This window comes from Rhyacophila brunnea, unplaced genomic scaffold, assembly GCF_057557595.1.
Source record: "Rhyacophila brunnea isolate RB1 unplaced genomic scaffold, BYU_Rbru_1.0 scaffold_11, whole genome shotgun sequence".
NCBI classification, from domain to species: Eukaryota; Metazoa; Arthropoda; class Insecta; order Trichoptera; family Rhyacophilidae; genus Rhyacophila; species Rhyacophila brunnea.
This window is the reverse complement of record NW_028232763.1, coordinates 34,093,182-34,117,043: the sequence shown is the minus strand read 5'-3', so window position 1 is coordinate 34,117,043 and position 23,862 is coordinate 34,093,182. Positions and strand designations below refer to the sequence as shown.

Here is a 23,862-nt window from a genome sequence, read left to right as displayed (position 1 = left end):
TAAAATATATGTTATATTTAAAAAGTATGTTTACTTGGTTTAAAGTGATAATTCCATAAAAGACATACGATTTAGTCGTTTTCGGTTAACTCTGCTTATTATTACCGCACCCATCTATTTCGTAGCTAAACAAAACCGATCTCTGCCACTGTCCTCAAAACAGAAGGTCCACAGGGCCCAAATGTATTGAAACCCAGGGGAAAGACTATATAATTTGGTGAGAGGCAATTTCATTTTTTTGGCGTTGTTGGCCTCGGCCGAGAGAGCTACTGAACCGGACGACACCTCTAATTTATTCAGATGAGTTGCCATAAGTGTAATCACCACAGTGACATCCAAAACTATTCGTATTTAATTATTTTTTTAGCAATTAAATCCGAGTAAAGGAAAAAAATTATGCGTACGTACGTACGTAGCCCTTCCCTTTTCCATAATATTATTGTGTTATAATAATTTATGATTACTATAACATATATATATATATATATTTATACTGGTAACGTCTCTTAATATAATGTACTAACATATTGTACATTGTGCATTTAGAGTACCTATCTGTTTCAATTAGGTTAAATTTATTTAACTACGTTGATGCAAACTTTATAATAATATGTATAAGGTTGGCGTCCAACTTACAGTACACCTCTTTATCCTGCGCCAGTTTTATCAGATTACCAATACTTTGAACATTTAAGCTGTGGTTATATTGAGATGCACGTCGTATACTGTCACGGCGACAAATTTAGTCTGTGGTTTCGTCATTTTGCAGAATGTATTGAAAGATCACCTCCTCTGTAAATTCAATGATGGAGAGTGCCAACGCTAATGTATTAATATTTTTAATTATTATTCATTATTCATGCTAATTTCAAATAATTGTAACAGTTTCTACATGTGTGTACCTACGTTAAAATTACTTACGATATTATATCCATAGAAAATATTTTGAACAGAACCCAACCTGCAGACCATAGATAATAGACAACGTTCTAATAAAAAATACATAGTGCCAACCGCCAAAAAGAACACGCAACTTTGACATGAATCGAAGTAGTCGTAATCGTATGTAGAAGATGATAAAAAAAACATTCATTGAGTCGTGAAGGTATCGATGCAGTGCGGTACAACGTGAGGTGACCTTATTGTTGTTCTGGTGATTTGGCTAACTAACAATGTTCGTTTAAAGGTTCAAAATGTGCTACGGGATGGGAGGAGCATCAGTCTGATCATTTTTAACAGCAAGAAAAACAACATTACACACTTTTTTTCCCGTAGCTGCAGCTTACTGTGACGTCACGTGATAGTACGCGATGTGCATCTCAATATAATCACAACTTTAGCCACATCTCGAAATCGGAATATTATTGTACCGTATTAGGTATATGTAATACTACGTAGGTATATTGCACGAGGTTACTTAATCTATATGCATTTTCTCTTATTTAATAAAACCATAGAAAATAACATTTCAATACAAACATAACAGTATTTAGGCATACAATAAATGTCAAAATGAAAATAATTCTGACAGCAGTAAAATTCAAACAAAAGAACACCAAATTTAAATCGAATCCATAATAATACGCAAACTTTATTTTGATCTGCGGTAAATTTTCAAAATTAGAATGAACGAATAAACATAATATTTTGTATTTTAAATAATTATTATGTAAATAGATGTATAAATGCATTATTGTGTATTTATTGACCGCATTGTATAACAGTGCAGCTGAGTGAGCGATACAATATAATATTATCTGTGGAAGTAACAAGTAACCCAATTTCGCGTTTCATGCAGAAGCCAGGCCAGCGAAAAGACTTAGCGCTATTTATACGTTTTGTTTGTTGATGTTGTGCTGTTACAGCGAATAATTGCCGATTACGCGTTATCGTCGTCGCTAAAAATAAACGCGGACTGCGATACCTATTGGCCCACGATCGGGACAACAAACAATACGTATAGCCACAATAAATAATTATTCTTCTTCTTTGTTTATTGTCATGTTTTTTTGTTAGAGCGACTTATACTTATGGTTTTCCCAGCGGCAATTTTCTTTGACGCATATTATGTTACAATCGATGTGGCGGAAGATTTAAAATGGGCCTCGAAACAGTTCAAACCGGTCATACAATTATTTAATTATGACAACAACTTTGAGTATGAAATATGAACCAAATCATAACAAAATCAAATGGGCCTTTAACATAACCTCTCAAACAGATACGCCCACAAAAATAAACCACTAATATAATAATATATACACTATACTATAAGAATTATTTATATATATATATATATATATATTTTTATTAGCTACCTACGTATATTCCAACTATGTACGTTGTTAGTTGGAATATATAGTTTTTATTTTTTATCACAGAGGGCCTCAAAATCAGTCAGTGCATCGGGCATCCAAGTCCAAATACTACTACTGAGTTTTTATTATAAAAATACTGAAGAAAGTTCCACTTTGATTTTGTATGCCAATAGAATATGTAGGTATATACAGTTTGTATGAAAGCGGTCATTTTCCCCCATTTTCATATGTGTTAGCTCCATATATATAAAAAGGGTCTCATTAATGAATTTGACCTGGATTGTATTTAAGAAAATTAAATACTTAAGTGATATCAGTATTTTCTACTATTTATTTGCAGTGATTGAAAACGCCCAAGATATTTGAGTATTTTTCAAAAATAACTGGGTAACGAATCTCTTACCCACAACATTTTTTCATTAGATAACTATATATTATTTAAAATAAATTTAGTTTGGCATTCGAAAAAATTTGGTGTAGGTACAAAAAAAGGTGACAAATCTTAAAAAATTAAAAATTAGTTTAGTTTGCCAATTTTATCTGTAATGAACATAAAAAACTAAGAAATCAAAGCCTATGAATTCGTAAAATTCACACATAAACATAGAAAATAATTAGTTTTATATTTGGGTTTATGTTTAATAGATTTATTAGTAAAAAAATATGATTTCATAGAGAATTAACATAATATAGTAAACTAAATAATGTCTTAATTCAAATAATACTACTCATAAAACAATGGCCATAATCTTAATATATGTGCTCATCTCATATATATAATAATTTAAAGCATTTCTAGGTATACATACGCTATGGCAATTTGATAATTATTATTCTCATTTCTAAATTACATTTTATTTCATGCTACTTTGAATGTGTGAGACCCAATCGACCTGCTATAATAATAGACAACACCTCAAAAACATCTGAGCTTGTAGATGTTGCTGTGTCTCAATAATATTATTATTACGATTAATGCGGAGAAGACAAATAAAACGTAACGGGTTAAATTTAAAATGTGTAATTAATGTAGGTATTTTTCTAACTGTCTGGGATTTAAAGATTTGTGTTTTTATTTAACAGTGAGACAAAAGACATCCTAATAGTCGTAAGGGCGAAGCCCCTCGGAAAGAGCTACAAATGTGCTACATCCGTAAGAGTTGGAGACCCAGCCAACGTCAAGAAGACCATCAGGAAGAAACGGCCGTTTTCCCTGATGACTAATATCAAGGTGAAGACCGAGAAGGTGGTAGAAAATAAAGGACTCTTCTCGCAGTCCAATTCCAAGATGGATCTAATAGTCACATCGCCAATGTAGAGCCACGTGATACGCTCGATTAAGACCGAGTGTGGTGCGTGGCGGGTTTTGGTTTGGAGGGCTTAACTTCAATGGATCTAATGGATGAGATTGTAAATATAATACCGCTGGTCAATTCTTCCTCAGGCATAGTTTCACACACACTAAAGAAACAGCGGGAGAGCAGCCTCACCTCATGGGAGGAATTCAATAATTGGTCTTATTAGATATAAATACATGGCAACAAGCCGTACTTATTGTTAGAAACGCCACAAATTGTGACTAAAAGACAAGATGCCAAGATAATATAATACGAATGGATGCAGTCGTAGCTCGTAGCGACCGTAGCACTCCGTAGAGGCGTCTACGCCGCATCATACATGTACACAAAAACACATAGTTTGTAAATCCAACGTAATGGTGAAGTGGTTTGGCGAGTATTTAAACTTGCCGGGAGCATATTTTTGTTTTTTTACCTGCTTCAAATTGTAATTTGGCTGTCGAGAAGAAGGTACTCGTATGGTATGAGGTATATTATAGGTACGTAACGGTAGTTTGCTTACGCGCTCAACGCCATTTATATGGAAGTAATTAGTCGTGACTCGTGAAGGTAAGCATTGCTAATCATACCATCGAGTAGCAACATCAACCGCTTGTGAGAATAAATCAAGGCGCTTGATATATTATTTATTTATTACAAAACACAACAAATACACAATATGGAATTGCCTTATGGCTACCGGTGTAATTCCTGAAGGACGTGGTCGATTTAAGAAATATAATAAGTATATGTCTAAGTAGTAATTTCAAAACAAATCTTTCGAAATATTTTAAATTTTCTAATAGAAAAATTAGATTCTCGTAAAAACAAAAATCGGATTATACAACATCCACCGTATGGAGACCCATTTATGATCTTATTATTGAGCATGGTTGAAAAAATATTATGTTTATTGTATAAATTCCAATAGAATTTTGATTAAATTATTCTAAAAATATATTAGATTTCTTCATTTACACCCATTTAGAGTATCATTTCCCAGGACACGATATTTATACATGAACAATAAATAATAAAGATATTATTATTATTATTAAAATTATATACAGTTTACCTAATGGCATAGACAATAATTGTTGTTTTTGGTAATGAAGGGTTATGGTTTATGTAAGAAATTTTAAAACTTATAAATCAAAAAATTGAGTTGATAATCACAGATAATAATATAAATCATGAATAAGTACTTTACGAATACTTCTGGAAATGTACGGAATACTTTTTGTATGGTCGATATTGTTCAGGAGACGCTACATAACAGGATAAGAAAATACTATTGCTTATTGTTATAATCTATAGTTATTCTCTTTATACTATTAAAATGATTGAAATGCGCTCGCGGGAAATGGATTCGGTTGTTGGCGCCAAAATGTCTGCTGACGCCATCTTGTGGGAGGCATTTTATAACCGTAGTAGGAGGTCGTTTTATTAAGAATGTGTTATAAAAGATTATGTCCTAATACATATAGGTAATATATGGATTGGTGTGCGAGGTCAATACTAATTTAATAAGCTAAATGTCAAAGATGTTTCCATTGAAGAATTTTTACATTAGCCACAGACAATATTTAATGGGCAGAAATATGCTTATATTATGTAGGACCTATATACAATATGTCATTGTTATTACATACATAATTTTTTAAAGATTATTTTTCATTAATTTATTATGTTACATTTCGTGCATTCCTTGAGGCTTGAGTGTTTTGAAGTTTTAATGGTGAAGATGTCAGAAAAGGTATAATAATAAACAAAACTTTGAGTAGGTACCTGTCTAAAAGTAATTATTTATTATTTTTGAGGTCCAGTAATCGGTATAGAAAGCTTAAAAAAGGTTTATAATAAATACTGTGAGTTTGAAATATTACCCATGGGCCATGTGTTTTAATTTTATGTATCACAGAACAAATTATTGTTGTGTTACATGGTGATTTTGAGTTCGAATTCTGGGTTTGACAAATTTAAACGTCGTTTTTTCGACGTACATTTGAACCCAGAGAATGGTAAGAGGTTAAAACTTCGATTTCTCATCTTCATAAAAATCTGTGGAGAAACCCCTTCATGTTGCAGCCAATGGATTGTAGAGCCAACGCATATAATATGTATTATAAAATAGGTACTGTATTATTTATTTTATAACAAAAATGAGCAAATAACAACTGCATCTTATCATAATCGTGATAATGTCATTTTAGAATAGATATACTATATTATAATGAAATAATTTGTATGCATTTTTAGGGTGAATTATTTTTGGTATCGAGTAATATGCAAAAATATTGAGATTCATTTTGACAACAAAAACATAAAATATTGGTTTAACTCTCCAAATATATTATTTTTTTCTTTGTAGTGTTTGTGTTCACCACAATGTATGTATTGACAACGCATTTCAAAATGTCTTCACTAAAAGTTTAGTTGTGAATTATTACTTAATACTTTGGAAGCTGAAGACGCACATGCACGTAATGACCAGGCGGCCGATCGATGTAATTAACGTGCATTTTAAAGGTGCTAATTAAAATCTCATTATATAGTCAGCAGCGAATGAGTTAACTAGGTGGAAAGCCCATCCGAGGATATGCGAAACATATCTACATTCTTATTAATTATTAGAAACTTTATGCCAGCCTATATAACCATGTAATATAACAGAAAAAGATTGCCAAAAGTAAAATTGTTAACTAATCTCATCTTTATTTTTACCATTGCCAAGGAAAATAAATATCTTGCGTATGTAAAAGCATTATTTCCAAAATTAATAATTAATGAAGTCATCCAAATAGCTAGACTGTTTTCTAAAACCATCCAATAATAATCTTTTTCATACTTTTCCAAAATCTCCCCCATTATTTTAAGGAACCAAACACAATATATAATAATATGCATAATATGTAGCTAAATCAGCGTACCATACAAATATTCTGGACTGATACGCAATACTAATGAAAAAGTTTTAATACGAGCCAATACGACAACTTATAGATATTATCAAGTACAGAAAACCTGTATACTTCGGCCATATTTTCCGCAATGAGAAGAATGATTAATGTAAGGGACGGTCGAGGGCAGTATAAACGTGGGTAGAAGGGATTTTTTTGGCTAAGAAACCTTCGTAAGTAGCTCAATGCCCAAGGCATTGAGGATCTGATACGACTAGCCCAGGATATGGAGGTGTACTGTTAGTTAGTCGCCAACCTTTGATTGAAGGTGCCACCAAAAGAAGAAGAATAATTTAATTAATAACTAGTATTTATTAGTGTATATCACTATTTTCATTTGTCTTCAGTGGCGCGTTTAATGACGTGGAGGCTTGACAAACTGACCACACTCATATAATATGTAAGATTTTGGTATAATTTAATAATCATAATATTTTAATTGTTTAGAGACCCCTAAAAACCTTTTGACGAATCGATTGCGTCATCTGCGTCAAAGAAAATCACCGCTTTTTTAGTCATCTGTCATCGAATTCACAAAAATATTGTTTTTTTATAATTAGAACTGCCCAGAACACACATGTCCACTTCAGATTTCTCCTTCTTTGGAAAATTTAAAATTATTATACTTAATACCTAGATATTGAAATACCAGAAATGATTTTTATAATATTATGTAGTCAAATTATAATAAACGCAATTTCAACTATTTATAGAAACAGTTTTACGTTTTTATACGGTAGATTTTGGGTCTTTTAATAGACATCAATGAAGTACATATTTATGTATTTGATGTTTGACGGATAAATTTAAGTAAATAATAAAATATAAAAATAAAAACTAAAATAATTGGACTGGTGTGGTTAATAGTTCCAATTAGTTTAGTTAAAAAATAAAATCATTTTGATGAATTCAAAAATCAAAGCCTACAGAAAAGTGTGGTCAAATATAACTTAATATAATTTCGAGACAGATTTTTGGTTTGATACAGTTTTACTAAGTTTTTTGAGGTTTTTAATTTAGTTAAGTCAAAGTAAACTCTTTTAATGAATAGTTTTATGTTTATCATACATTTACAGAAGATTCGTTTTCATCGATATCTCTCATTTAAAAAAAATAGTCTATGTTCGTAAAAAGACAGTGTCTTGGGTAGTAAATAAGAAATATAATGGTTGGGGCGCCGAATGACTCAATGCCATAGAACAGACGCGATTTAAACACTGTACAGTGTACCCGATAGTAACCGTATACAATAATACCAACTGATATTCGCATATAAAGACAAAATATTGTGCTACAGTAGTTAAACTAGCGGTATCTCGCGACATATGAAGTAATGAAGTAGATATATTAAATAGAAAAATAAATATTTTTGAAATCTTAAGATATACTTAAGTACTTATAATTTAAACGTCATTAAATATTCGTGCATTTAAGAGCGTTCTTAAATAATTACAACATCATCTTCTATGATTACTTTTATCATTAATAAGATTTAATTTAATAAAAACCTTATTTGAATGTATTTTGCATTTAATGTAAAAACATGGATTCTTCTAACATGGAATCTTTTTTAGTTATATCGAATTATTGATCGGTATTATGACTGCTAGTCATATTATGATCTCCATTAATTTTTAAGCGATACCACGATAATAGCTATTTACATTTTAATACCTGAAATGTAACTTATGTCAGGACATAAATGGCCCGGAGCGGACCGGAGCGCACTCCGGTTCACGAAACTTTCGAGACTATCGCAACGTTTCGTTCATGAAGTATTAAGAAAATAATTAAAATAATTCACATTAAATATCTGTTTCTAAAATTTAATACGAAACGATTCCGGAAAATTATCGAGCACTCCGGTTTATATATTTTTTTCATTTCGAGTGCTGTAATAAATAATATGTACTATTTTGTATATAAATACTATATTGAATATAATTTACAATCAAACGACTAATAGAAGTGTTTAAAATACAAAACAAAAAAATCTGTGTTTACATCGAAAGTGGGAGACACAGTTAGTAGAAATTGATGAACCGAGGGCTATAAAATCAATTTACTCAAAATGTTTTTTCGTATAATATAAAGAAGCGGATGTGCAAACAGTAAAAGCGTGTCTATTTAATATTATTTAAGACCTTGTTTTTCCGGCTGCCATTCATAATTTGGCTGCATTCGCCTCATCTCGATAAATTCCAGGTAAAAATACCTGTCGACTTAAAAGTTATTTAACTAGGATTTTGAATAGTATTAGGTTTATGACCTAAAACAGGCGCTCACTTAAGTTTTATGGCCTCCACTTGACGCATTGTTGTAAACTGTTTGCGATTCAAAGATTAATGCCCCGAAAAGAAATCGATGGCGCCAGCGAGAGAAAGAAAAAACGCAGAATGAAAATTATTTTTGCCGCCCCGGTTTTACCTGTGTGGTATTATTTGTAAGTTTCTTGGAACGGGGCGAAGACTTCAAAAGACCTGTCATCTCCTGGCGCTAAATCCTTCCGCTCTTTATAAACAGGTATGACGTAATGATTATTAATAATTGTTAGTACTCGTAAACACTATTTAACTTAAATTTATCAACGAACAAGTTAGATATCAACGAGCACTACATAATATATTATATTCTGATAATTGAGTTTTAACTAAAATAATGTTAATTGTCATTATGTATGTCTCGTAAATATTCATCATAATACATTGGTTTTAATTTAGGACCAGTGATCTTTGAACGCTCCTTCAGTAAATCCAAAGTCTCACGAGATTTACACATGACTTGTGACGTCATGTTTGTCAGATCCATACCTTCCAATTGAAGCTAAAGAACATTCAGAAATCTCAGATCATCAAACAATTTCGCTCACTATTACCGGTTAGTGCAGCACCAGGAAGAAATACGGGCCAATGATACCGCCAGATTCAAACTCCATGTCAAACAGTCAATTTTTCAGAATAAAACTGATACTCGTTGATCTCTTGGGGATTTTTGCTTGCCCAGATTCGGTCGTTTTGCTTTTTGACGAAGCTGTTCAGCCAACACCATTTTCTTGTCAAAATCAGGGTTGAAGTTGGTTGGCTTGAGATGATTGCGTATGTGCATTTTACTCTACACCGTTGGCAAACACAAACAACGGTCAGAAAACGACTGCCAAAGTATAATATGATACATAATCGCAATATACTGTCAAAGACAGCATTCCCTTATTGAAATCCCGTTTATTTTTTCCATTTGTGGTAATCGACAAATTGACTTTGTCGGAGGGCGCCAACGACAAAATTAATTTTATTGTATTTTCACCATTAAAAAAAACATTGTTTTCTCCATGTATCACTGGATTGTTGTAGGAGTTGATTATAAGAAATAATTACAAAATAAAAAGAATAAATTTTCTGTTGAATCACATAAACTTGAAAATTCTATTTATTAATAATTTAGGACAAATATGGCAATTATCAACAAATCATTTTTTTTCCTATTTTGCAACAAACAAACAAATATAGAATACTGAAATGTCATTTTGATTTCCATAGTAACGCACGTATATATTAATAATTTAATTGCTAGGACCACCGCCTTAGCAACCAATAATAGTGGATTGGATTACGGATTTCTTCCGAAATAACTTTTCATACAAAACAGAATTAACTGAAAATGAATTCAATTCTACTTAAATATGGCCAAAAGTATTAAAAGAATGCATTGGCATCGTGTTCTGATATATTCTGAAAGTTTCAAATGTCTAGCTTGTCGGTAAGTTAGTTAAAAATGGATTGCAAGATTTGCACTGGATAAACAACCACCGGACAAACAAAAATATGAGCTAAGAAAAACGTGGTAAAAAAGATATTCGTGCAATTTATTCAATAATTATTCAATATTCCAAAAGAGACATTCCAAATTTGAATGTTATTCGTAGTGAAAAAGTTGATAAATAAACCAATTTAATGTTGTTTCGTAATGTTATATGTAATGATTATTATTTTAATTAATTTCGTAGCTATTAGATAAAAAAAATAAAGTGTATAAGCTCGTGAGTCTGCCCATACGTTCAATCTATATATATCTAGGACATAATTTAACAGAATCGAAATGTTTTTGATGGAAAATTTTCTTATACATTTGAACGATTTGTATACCTAAATATATATTATGATAAAATATATAGGAACGTCCGGTTTTTTAATAATATTTTCTGAGTAGACTTTCAATATTATAAAACAGTGTATTGTTAGATTCCACAAAATTTGTGTTTTTAGTTGATAGCTATTTCTTAAACTTAAACACAATAGTTTTCGGCTACAAACTAAATGTGTGGATTTTAATATTATTTATATTATACGTACGTACATAGGAATTAGTGCACTATGAAATAAATTGTGCGCTCTTAGCGTTGTAAAACCTATAAATGTTATAGAGTGTTTATGTGAGGAATTATTGAGTTTAATTTCTTGAACATGTTCAAATATCAAAAAAAGAAGCTGAATAACCTGTAAGCTTTATAGTTGCTAAAAAAATCAAAGCTCGCACAGTGATGAGAGGATGGTATTGAGTTATTGACCGTAGCCTAGTTACGCATTTGCAAAGTGATACACTATAAAAATACGGTAGGTTATGTTTTATAACCCGTTTAAATCGTTTTTACAGCTAAGACAAGGCTGACTGCTTCCTAAATTAAAAAAAAATGCTTTTACTAATCTGCGCGATATCAAAATGTATAGTAGGGAAATTCCCGCAGTAAACGAGACATTAATTAATGCAAACAGTTAAATCATAAACAATAAAACATAATCATTCAACATTTCACTTCCGTAGATAATTATTATATACTTACATAACATTGATATTAGTCAGAAAATATTATTTTTAATTACTTCAAAAACATTGTGCCTAACAGATTCAGATCCCTCTTGCATTTATTTTGCTTATGCGATAAACTATTATTACGTGTTCAAATATATATATATATATATAAATAAATGCAGTAATAGTTAGTTATGTGCTGCTAGATTTTTATGCTTTGATTGATTTACATTCAGTATAATGATATATACATATCTTTTTAAGATTTCTGTTCTTTTTGACGAAACGACACACATGTAATTTCAATAGTGTGTTTCGAATCATTCCATGATGGTCTGAATAATAATCAAAATGTATCTTACTTGTAAAAAAAACATGGCGGACCAATGATTTATTGACTGCACTTGGTAATTTAAAAAAAATCTTGAACAGTTCTGTAAAAATAAATAAAATATACTGCATCTTAAGTCTTAAACGTCGTATTTGCTAAAATACTATTTTGCCATTATGTACAACAGCAACATTTTAATCCAAAATCAATGTAAAATAAGCTTTATATATCTCTTGATAAATACAAATTGGTACGGAGATATGTAACTAATATAATTTCTTATGTTAAAATCGCATACTCTTGTATTTTTCCATAACTATTTGGTAGTGGGTATTATGAATTAGATGTATGTAAATAATTGTGTTGAGGTGTAATCACGTGTGTCCCAAAATTACAATTATGTACAATACCAGTGGCGTACGGTACCTACAGAAATTTATGCTTTATTGTGCAATCGTGTTGTCAGTTTTATCTTAGTAAAGTATACTTCTTCTAATTGTTCTGTATTATTAATATTTTGTAAATATTATTAGAATATGGCCAGGCTACCATGCACTATACAAATGATCACTCGACCGCTAAGACGAAATGAGTAGAAAACCCCAAGTAGAATAAATATGTAGCAAATAATTTATAGTTTAATTAACAGTTTACCTACATGTAAATATTATCGCAAGCAACTCATCACGACCACTGTGCAAATTGAGTGATATGCTTTCATTATAGTATTCCCTATTTAACTCAACATGAAGGAAAATAATGAATGATTTGAAAGTGTATGCATATTGCATTGATATATTGGGACTTGTTTCTTGAGATGTTGCATGCATAGTTTCGGCCAAGTGTGATTCTGTCATTCAAAATCAGAACAAGAATCAGAATCAGAACTCGACTATATGAAGAAATGAGCATCTCGACAATTTAGTTTAGAAAATAATTTGTTGATATATTGAACATGTTCAAGGATAGTGCGATATGTGTGCCGTGAACTCTGAAACCAGTGCGCTAATGCCACCAAAAGACCTTGGTATTGCTGAGTGAGGACCAAATATTTTTTTCATCGATTGATGACTGTAAATAACACATGCTTATATTAATAGACATCCTGGATCAAAAATGGACTACATAACTACATGCAATGGGAACAAAAGACCTTCTATATCAATAAAAAAATGGAAAAATGGAAAAATCTGCTAACGAGGTACACTATAGTCTTCTTGTATAAGAAAGACTTTTCATGATCATTGGTTAAATGTAAAAGGGGGGACATGCTCAGCGTAGGTCAGAATGAATTTGAATCATCAAAGACATAGCTTATAATCAGTATCTTTAGAATTATATTCAAATGTGTTAATTTTGCCCATTTTTTGAATAATAAAATGCCTAATTCTTGTCAAATTTGGGATCACAGAGATTATCAATATAATTATTGACCTAAGAATAAGGTAGTATTTTTTGAAATACGCCATTTCTATTGGCATTTCCCAGTGGCTAAGCTACAACATACGGCCGTAGCCATAAATATTGACAAACGATAAATGAAGTAGGGAGTAAGATCATGTTAACCCGCGTGTTTGAACATATACCTAACCGAAAAACGGTTTTTAAAACGGTGGTCAAAGACATAGCTTATAATCAGTATCTTTAAATGTGTAAATCTTGCCCATTTTTTGAATAATAAAATGCCTAATGCTTGTCAAATTTGGGATCACAGAGATTATCAATATAATTTTTTATCGTAAATATTTCACTATATTAATGTCGACATAAATTATACTGATGGTTTTATAAATGCGTTTAAAAATTAATAAATGTAAAAAATCTTAACACCACTGCACATTTATGTACTGAAATATGACTATATTCTAAAACATTAGAGCGAGAGTTTTAAAAGAATACTATTTTATGTAATAAAAATACTTTATGCAGTCATCAAATGTTTAAAATAAATATAAAGCATAATAAGGCTTCAAAATTATAGAAATAGATTATCTACAACATTTAAGGAATGTCCAGGATCATGCTTTGAAAAAAGAATAAAAGCTCCATTTTGACCCACGCTGAGCACGTCCGCCCTTAAGCGAATGACTAACAACTATACCTGTATTTTAAATCAAAGTAGGTATTACTTTAATTACTAACCGCCGTTACGGGTCACTCCAAGATTTTTTTAAATTTTTAATTTGAAATTTAAAAAAAGATTTGATTTAAAATACAAAAGCCGATCGCCAATAGTAACTAAATTTGGAGAGCGCTTCAGAGAGTATTAAAAGCTGTTAGTTAAAATTTGTCGCAATTAAGTATGACGTCTTTAGCATAGTTGTCTACGTGTATGGGTGCGATACCTGAGAGATGCAAGTTCGATTCAAAAAAAATCTATTGGTTATAATATGTTTCCTCAGAAGTGCTTTCAAAATTATATAAGTGTGTTCAATAATTAGAATGTTACATTCTTAAATCTTGTGAATTATTCGTTGAATAAAAAATAGTTAATTCACAATTATTTATAAAAAAAAACTGTGAGGATTCTAATATTATCTCTACTATGTAGTAAAATGGTTAATTACCGTAAGGTTGGTAAATAAAGGTAAATGCAGCAGTGGTCAATATGCCTTCAAATTTTTATTATTTTGAAGTGGGCTAACAGTCATAAAATACAGGTAAAAGACCATTGGCTATTTAAAAAATAAATATTGCTATTCGACTAGTGTATTATAGAGAAATTGGCTTAAATTTATAACAGAGACTGAAGTAAAGTGTTGAGTTGAAGGAAGATGGTGGGGTGACGGGGAAGGAGGTAGAAATGGAAGTACTTTCCGGGAAGCGGGCGCAGCACTTATAAACTGATTATAAATTTTGCAGAAATCTAAATGTAAATATTTTTCCTGGAAGCACGTTACCAGCGTCGATTTCTATGAAAACTATTATAATTTTCTAAACAAAACACTGCTACAAATTTAAAAAAACTTCATATTGTATTAGCGAAAATGTTTGTTATGACGACTTAGCTACGTTATAATAAAACACCGTGTGTACCTTATAATTAGGTAAACAATTAACATAATCCAATGACAAAGTCACGCAGAGTAGTCGATGGTACCTATTATAATGATACCTGGGAGAATTATTGATAGAAGATGCGTGGTTTGGTATGGCAATGTATTGCCCATCATAATATCATATCAGCCAGTCAGCAGCTCTCCGCACAAGCTAAAAGGCTAAAACAAAAATTCCCCACTTGGACCATTTGAGGTCCTCCACTTTGAAGGTTTGGACAGATAAAATAAAAGGCGAGTGCTACTCAGTTGAGTACCCGGGATGGCAAATATGCATAGAAATCTGAAGAGGTAATGCGGTAGCTGTTTTGCGCAGTCTTTAGGTATTCATATTTATTATAATATAACATTTAATATTTAAAAGAATCACATACCAAGTTACTTAATTATTACGAGAAATACAAGATTTACGAATTACTACCTAATATTTGTATTAATATGGGTACCAATATAACTTAGAACAATACTCAAAGACAGAGTGGGGTCGAGTGGTATCGTAAAAAATACATTTTAAATACTTAATATAATATTAACGAGATACAGTTTACGAATTTCCATGAGTGGTTGTATTCTACATAATTATGTGTATCGGTATGACAAATACGGTAAATTTAGAAATGATAGAACTATAAGATGGCGGAGATGCATAAATTGATTATTATCTGTCATTAGAATATAAATATTGATAATAATTAATTCACACGATAGTTAAAAATATTAATATTTTAATATCAGCTATCTTTGATCTGTGTTTTACGGAATTTAAAGTAATTCTAGGAAGGTATTATTGATTTTATTTCCAGATAAAATTTTGGTTATCCTCTTAACCATGCTTATTAGCACGGTTTCATTGAATTTATGTGAATCCTGACTATCAAATTAATTATAATGTGGTCAAATATCTAATATTGCTGCTTTGCGAAATGATCGCTAGTTTTAAACGTATTCGATTGAATAGATAACAGAGTATTGGGAACACCTCTACACGTATAATCTATAATATTGGCTGAATTAATGTGGCGCCATATACAAAATAATATAATAAATTAAAATCAGTGACGGTCCCGTGGGGGTAGGCAGGCTATGCATTGCTTAGGGGTAACACAATTATAAATGGCGACAAATGAAGGAATGGATGCGATCATTACAACTGTTGGTATCAATAGCGGGTTTTCATAAGGCAGACGATGCAGTCGCTTCCTTATAAAGTACCGACATCACAATTAAAAAAAAAACACATAAGAGGGCCTCTAAACTTGTCAGCGCTTTAGACTTTTATTTACTTAAAACCATCGCTGTTTGAAAGTTGGTTTAGTGGAAATACTTAAATCCCCAGTATTTGATGACACCTGTATGTCAATTTTTGCGATTTGTCTGTCTAAGATAGGAAAAAAATGCGTAATCAAAAGATAGGTTTGTAGGTACCTAACGAATTTGTATACAACTTGAGACTAAAAATGAAAGGGCACGGCCATAGAGGTATTAAATAAAAAGAGGGGTAAAGAATGGGCTTTCTCATACAACTGAATGAAGCAGGCCAACAATAGCCGTCAACTTACGAGAAATAGCGACGCGATAAAAAAATGAATGGCATCACGGAGGATTTACTTTGGTCATTATAACGTACCCATATAATATAATGTTAACGTGGAAATTTTGCCGCAAATTGATTACCAGCCTGCCTCACCATACTTTTTCACCATACTTGCCTGCTTCACCATACTTTCATATAATATGCCGCCCCTAGGGCACGGCATTCTAAGTCTGCCTAAGAGCGGTACTCTAATAATAATTCTCATCTTGTTATAAAACCATGTCAATCACATTAATTATATTTTAATGTAGTTATAATAAATAATGTAATGTAAAAGGTCACGATGGCCGCGCGGCTTAATCGTCAGCCTATAGCGTCGAGGGTCCCAGGTTCGAATCCTGGGTCTGGCAAGTGCACATATTGTTTTTCAATTTGTGTATGAGTCAGAGTATGGATCCAATGAGTTGAGCAAGTGGCTGACATCCATTTCTCGTAAAAACTAAATCTGTTAATACAAACCTCCACCCTGTGGAGGTCCATATTATGATCTTATTAGGATCGGACATGGTCGGAAGAAAAGGTCAAAACTTTGACGTCACTTCTTCCTTCATGGACGTCACTAGGTTATGCGAAAAAATATGTAATATCGAGTTTGGTTTGGGTCCAAATCTAACGTAAGATTAAATTTAGTAATAATTAATAATTTCATACAACTCAATGACTTACATTAAATCGCATATTGTTGGAAATCAATATATATATATATATATATATTATGTATAAACAGTATTTACTGCTAATAAATTATTTATACGTGGTTCTGAGGCACGTGTTTTGTTGCTACTTCATAATATTATTCGTTGACCGAGTCTGCTGAACTATGTTTTTCCGAAGCTTCATAAAAATTAGTTATATTTCTCCATATTGATGTAGAGATGAATGGAGACTGCAACGCTGCTTTTTGTCTTATAGGTAGCAGATAAGAGTTCTATGAGTTTAGGTTGTGATTGCAAAATCTCATTAGAAGTTATAAAAAACGTGATTCTCCTGTCCATAGATTTTTTTTTACAAATTCAAAATTTTTTAACGAGATTGACGAGAAATCTCTATCACACGTGTGCATTGAAAATTCAATCAGTGAGAGCTGCAAAAATAATGTAAATCGAAAAAGAAACTTTATTTTATGTGACATCTCCGACAGTTAGGGCTTCAAGCCGATCACAATACCTGGAAGAAATTGGAAAAATTGGAAATGATCATTTATAACTAATTATTTCCTATTTCCCTCCCGTAAAACATTAAAAAATAATTTCCATTGAACTTAGAGAACTCAATAAATATATTTGTTGGATTTTAATAACACTTTTTAATTATTTATTTTAATCCCGAGAAAAGTCAAAAATCACAAGCTATCTATGCCTGGGTCGAATATATGCGTCATTTGCAGCAATATATTATAATGAATCTGTTATAAATACTACGAATATACTTCAACGGCTATCTAATATTCGTAAATCGAAAATCGTCTAATATACCAATAGATTTATATATTTTGGCATATTGGGAAGAATGGGCGGCCAAAGTGTATAATTTATTTATCAATTTTTAGGGTGAAACTGGGTAACAGGAAGATTTACTGAATAAATTATGAAGCCATGGACGCCATGGTATTTCCATTCATTCTTGAATTAGCTGTAAAATTTTCTTTTGATTTATTAATATTTTTTAGACTAACCTCACAGAAGATCATCGTTTTATTTTAATAAACCGATTTTTAGAATTGTTAAGTTATTGGTATTGCACATTTCAGTCTACTCAATTAGTATAAAATATTTATTTTAGAATCATCAATAACAAAAATATTACTAGCAGCTGAGTTTACGTTTATTATTTTTTCTAAGTTTGACAGTGCAGGTAGGTTTTTTGCACGTTGATAATAATAATAATAGAACACCTTGCTGAATTTACCTGTTTTGCGGCTATTGTTAACAGGTATATTTCAAAATATACCTAGTAAACAATATCTGTTGAAAAATATTAATCTAATGCCTTCTTCCTTCCTTAATAACTACGACGTTCATAATTATTATGTTTATCATGAAGCACAGTCTAGTGCAAACTTGTATAAATGCTTTTAAAATATTCCTAGCAATTAACTGACACACCCAAACCATTGTTACGCGGTGCAGGGGTGATCAACTTTAAGGTCATAATAAATGAGCAAACGTATAGTTTTTCACAAGTAGGTATACGTATTTTTATGATTTTCATATAGTATTTAAATGAGCAAACAGCATGTACGTCTATCACCAGTAGGCTTATTTTACGCTTTTGAGATATCCTAGAAGTGAGTAGTGTAGTAGTGAGTAAAATACACCCACGATGGCCACGCGGCTTAAGCGTTGGCCAATTGCGTCGTGGGTCTCAGGTTCGAATCTTGGGTCTGACAAGTATACAACAACACATTGTTTTTCAATTTGTGTATGGGAGTCAGAGTATGGACTTAATAGGTTGAGCAAGTGGCGGACACCCATTTCTCGTAAAAATAAAATCTGTCAATACAAACCTCCACTCTGTGGAGGCCCATATGATCCTATTAGGATCGGACATGGTTGAAAGAAAAGAGTAAAATTATAATTAATTGTAATGATTTTTCAAATGATTATCCATATTTTGTGACATTGTTCAAAGCTCATTGGAGACCTTCAATCAACATCAAACATTGATTTTAAATTTTTAAATTGAAAATGCTTGATTTATGTAAAATCTCTTAATCTGTTAGAAAGTATTAGATCACAGAACATTCATAAATGGGTTGATAAAAAATACGAATTGACTTATTGGCTATACTTACGCTATGAAATACGCCAAATAATATAAAAACTAAAATTTGCAACGTTTTTATATCACGCCCATTACTTTCTGTATATTCAAAGACTTTAATATACATAATATTATATTATCATTGTGGTGAAAATGCATACTAATTCTATTTTGAGGGCGGTCCGGTTCTCCAAACATGGGTATCTATACAATGTTCTTATTTTATTTTTTATTAATTTGAAACTTCCTTTAATAATAGATTCGTCATGGACAATTTCTAGATATAAATACAAAAAATATGAGTGTCTGATCTAATTTTCAAGATAATGGAAATGAAATATTGCATTGGTGCACGTTGAAGTTTTACGCGTATAGTAATGGGTAGGTAGGGGGTCTGGAAAGGAGTCGGAGTGGGGCTTAACTATAAAACTTAAAAAAATATTCTCACTCAAAAGACCGAACTTAATGCGTAGAAAATATTATTCTAAAATTACAATAAAATTTTCACCACTAATATAAACACATACGTTTTTAATGAACTTGTTTTATCGCCATCTATTGTAAAAAAAAACTCGTTCTCTTGTTGCTTATAGCAATTGACATTTACAATACCGGATGACCACACAAAAATCCGATACCTCCTCTATATAATTAATAAAATATTTTATAGAATATTGACATTATCCTCTTGTTGGCTAAAAAAAATATTCGGTCGGCACCTACATAGATGCCAGCTATTCGTTGAATTATTGCCCTAGGTCGCAAATTGCTGATCTACGTGCAAATAAAACTGCATTATGTACACATTATATAATATTATATCAGTGGGTGCTAACCACTATTAACTAAGTTTTCTATTGCGCGATTTTCGTGGTAAAATATTTTTTTTTGTAACTGGCTTCATAGACAGTAAACAAAAAACTATTAACCTATTTTTTAAATTAAGAACGTATTAAAAATATTATTTTACTACTTAACCTCAGAAACATGATTTAATTATTTATACATAATTATCGTTTTTTTATTATGGCATCATCACATTTAATGATATTCTTTTAATACACCGAAATCAGAGCTAATTCTTTTTTTTTTAAATTTGTAATCATTAAATGTTTTACAATTAGATAGTACAAAATTATATAAGTAGGTATATTTTATTGCTATATATAATAAATTAAAAGAAAATAAAATGCACTAATATAGAACATTTATCACAAACATGTATAAATTATTTAAAATAAATAAACACAGTGAATTTAAGACTGCTATAAAATAATCTAAAATGCAAAATGACTATCACCTAATTTAATCATTAGTCTTAGTAACCACTTTTCAGGTTCACTTTAATTTTATATTCCACAGTATTTTCGTAGAAACAAAGTTTTTTCAACACATTTCATTATTATTACAAAAACATATTTGAAGTGTTCAAATGACAACAATTTTCGATTAATAAATAATATATCTAATGTCTGACGTACCACGACCCAAGTAGGTACTCCGAGTGGGTGGTTTAACAACTTGGAGGCTCGAGGCACTGATTGAATTTGAACCCCTCGCGACAAAAAAGTAAATAAATTCTAGCTACCAACAATTCTATCAAATTTTAATTGAACATTACAGTGATGTTACATATTAATATTATTTTTAGCGTACAACAATGTATCTGTTTGAGTAGGTAGATACGTTATACGCTCTTTTGAGGCCAGTTGCAGGAATTTTGTTATGCTTTGGGTAATATTTAATCAGTACCTACGAATATTTTTTGGCATAATTTAAAAATTGCATGGCTGGTTTTAATTGTTAACAGGCCTCTTTTAAATCTTCTAACGAATTGGTTACGTCTTTTGCGTCAAAGAAAATCGCCGCTGGATGCTCTTCGACAAAGTTTTAAGTTTTAAAGTTTACATAATCAAATTATGTGAATACTGTAAAAAAGCATTGGGTAAGTTATATTCTAGTCTTTGAAAAAATACTAAATTGCACTTATTTATGCAATTTTGTTAAATATTTTTTTATATAATATGTATGTACTTACCTACTTAAGTCGTGTTGTTTACTTACACATATAATACCTATATATATCTGTATTATTGTGTTTTTAAGTGTTGTATTATTAATTTCCTATTTGTAGTTGCCGGCAGCAACTGTTTATTAAGTTATTGTGGTAGTGATAAGAGACATTTGATAAAGACTACAAGTGTAAATTATTATGATTTGATTCAAAACACATCAGCTGTCATGTGTGGTTTACTTTATTCTAGACAAAGACTAGATACCTACCTACGCAAAGGGAAACATATGAACTTTTGAGTGCGATTGCAGAAAGTTTTTAGTAGCATTAAATTGATAACTAGAAAAATTATATTCTCTCCATTGACAGCATTTTTTTAATTTTTAAATAAAGAAACAAAATGGCGTACTGTTATTTACGTCATACAGTTTCATTGTACAATACATTCAAACAAGGTGATTTTATTTAAATGTGGGCCTAGAATTGTCAGAGCCCAAATGTGAATTTTGCTACAAATACATCAACAATCTTAACCATCAGTCTTCTTCCTCTTCTTTTGACACCGCCTTCCATAGACGGTTGACGACCAACTTGTAGTAGGTGCAATCTAACAGATTCCCAACACGTCAAACATTTAGCAACTACTTATGGAAGTTGCTTAACCAAGAGAATATTCATCTCCTGCATTATGAGTAAATTAATCAGTAATCATACTTCTCATTGCGAAAAGTTATTAATCTTAGTAACAATTTTCTCCAACATCTTTGAGTACAATTAGTGTAAATAAGTATGTTGAAAATACAATACATGTGTCGTGAAGTTTACTTATTTCGATATAAATAATAACATTGTTCACAAACCTTGAGTAAAAGTGTCGTCATCCGTTAGGAAAGTCCGTAATTGCCGTCGCACAAATAAAATTGACAACATTTCACGAAAAAACTTCAATTTTTAAACGGTCTTCATAAACACCATCGATACAATTTGATAATATATCAATCATATGTAGACACAGGGATTTTTATCAATAATTAGTTTCACCACACAAGTACACTTTTTTTTTAAATTTCTTTGTATGATTCACACGCACTGATTTATTGTTAAAAACATTTTTTTATTTAGCACACAGCGCCGATTTCTTCTGTTTTCTTTGACGCAATATTATTTCACGATGTTCTGAAACAAAAAATACAAAATAACAATATTAGATACTTATATTTTTTGACATGTGGAAATTCTTTGTTTATTAATTTATACACAATTTTTAAAATATATTTAATAATAATTATTATTCGTGTAAACTATTTTTAATACTTATAAATAAAATAATTAAAAATACTTTACACATTTTATTTTATAATAACCTTATATTAGTAATGAAAAAAAAATATTAATTGATGTTTCTAATATAATTAATTAGGTACGAATTCAATGCTCACCAGAAAATTTTCTTCTGTCAATTAAATTATATTTTGTATCAATTAAACATTAGAGGACACACAATTAATGCATTGAACAACATTAAAAGATGATTAAAAAAAAACTCGTTGACTAAGAACAAATTCGAATTTGAATTTTCAATAAAGCGGTATGAATGGAAGAACGAACACGATAGTTGCACGAGCTACGTGATACTGCGCAGCCGGCGCGCGCAATGAACGGCTCGACTCGGCACTAAGCATCCAGACCCGTTTTCACCCATTCCCTGTTTCGCGTCCAATGGCGCGGCGGGTGCAGCCTCCAATTCTTCGGGGGGTGTGGGTTCTTTAATATTATTATTCACCGGTTTATTGTTATATTTTTTCACCTGATTTCCTAACAGAGAGGGAGATGCTGTTCCGATCTGACTAGGCGGTCAGATGGCAGATTTATTTGATCGAAGCCGGTTTCAAAATGACGTAAAAACCTTCACATTAATACATCAAAATATAACCTCTACAGATCTAACTTATATATTATATTAATTATAAGAAACATCAAGTGAATTAATAAGTATTAATAAACCTAGCCATAATATTGTAAAATTAATCTTAATACACCTTTTTGAAAATTCAATAAAATCACACTTTTTACTGGTGATTCTCCAATAACACATTTTTGCATAAAAACTAGGTAAAGCGATAGAAATTATTAATCATTTTTTGTATGAGGTTTTACGAAGGTAAGCGACAATACGGTAATCTAAGCGAAATCATTTCCACGCGTTAAAAAAAGTGTTTATAATTAATATGCAAATATCGTTGAAATAAAATCTCCGTTTATCGCTTTTTTTCACATCAATTTTTGTCATCTGATTTGATAATTCTGTTAGAAAAATTCTGAAAAAAAATTTGAAAGAATTATGTATTTTTTAATTGGCTCTAGATTCCGGTGTGGATCTTGGCCGCCTCGCGAAGAGGTTTCGTTACATCATTTTTTTTTAACGAAAATGAATATTCGCCACTTGCTCAACCTATTATGTCCATGATCTGGATACGTATGTTATCTATGATCTGGATTCAAACACACATTGAAAATCAATATGTGAATTTTGCCAGACCCGGGAATCGAAGCCGAAACCCTCGACATACCAAGCTGATATGTTGCCACTCAGCCATCGCGCACATTAATTACAATACGTATGTGGTTATTACCATAACCAAAATTATGTAATATTATTTGATCTTAGGTTATTTAAAAAAAC

The 23,862-nt window shown here is 31.1% G+C and overlaps 1 protein-coding gene across 1 annotated transcript in view; it reads right to left on the bottom strand.

Annotated features, from left to right (window-relative positions):
• dpp (decapentaplegic morphogen) overlaps positions 1–22,812 on the bottom strand; it is a 29,236-nt gene extending 6,424 nt beyond the window's left edge. Inside the window, exons 1-2 of the mRNA XM_085960310.1 lie at positions 22,619–22,812; positions 22,040–22,355 (exon numbers count right to left, since the gene is read on the bottom strand). The gene's annotated coding sequence lies outside the window, so the exon portion shown is untranslated. The remainder of the gene's footprint in view (positions 1–22,039; positions 22,356–22,618) is intronic.
• Positions 22,813–23,862: the final 1,050 nt, after the last annotated feature.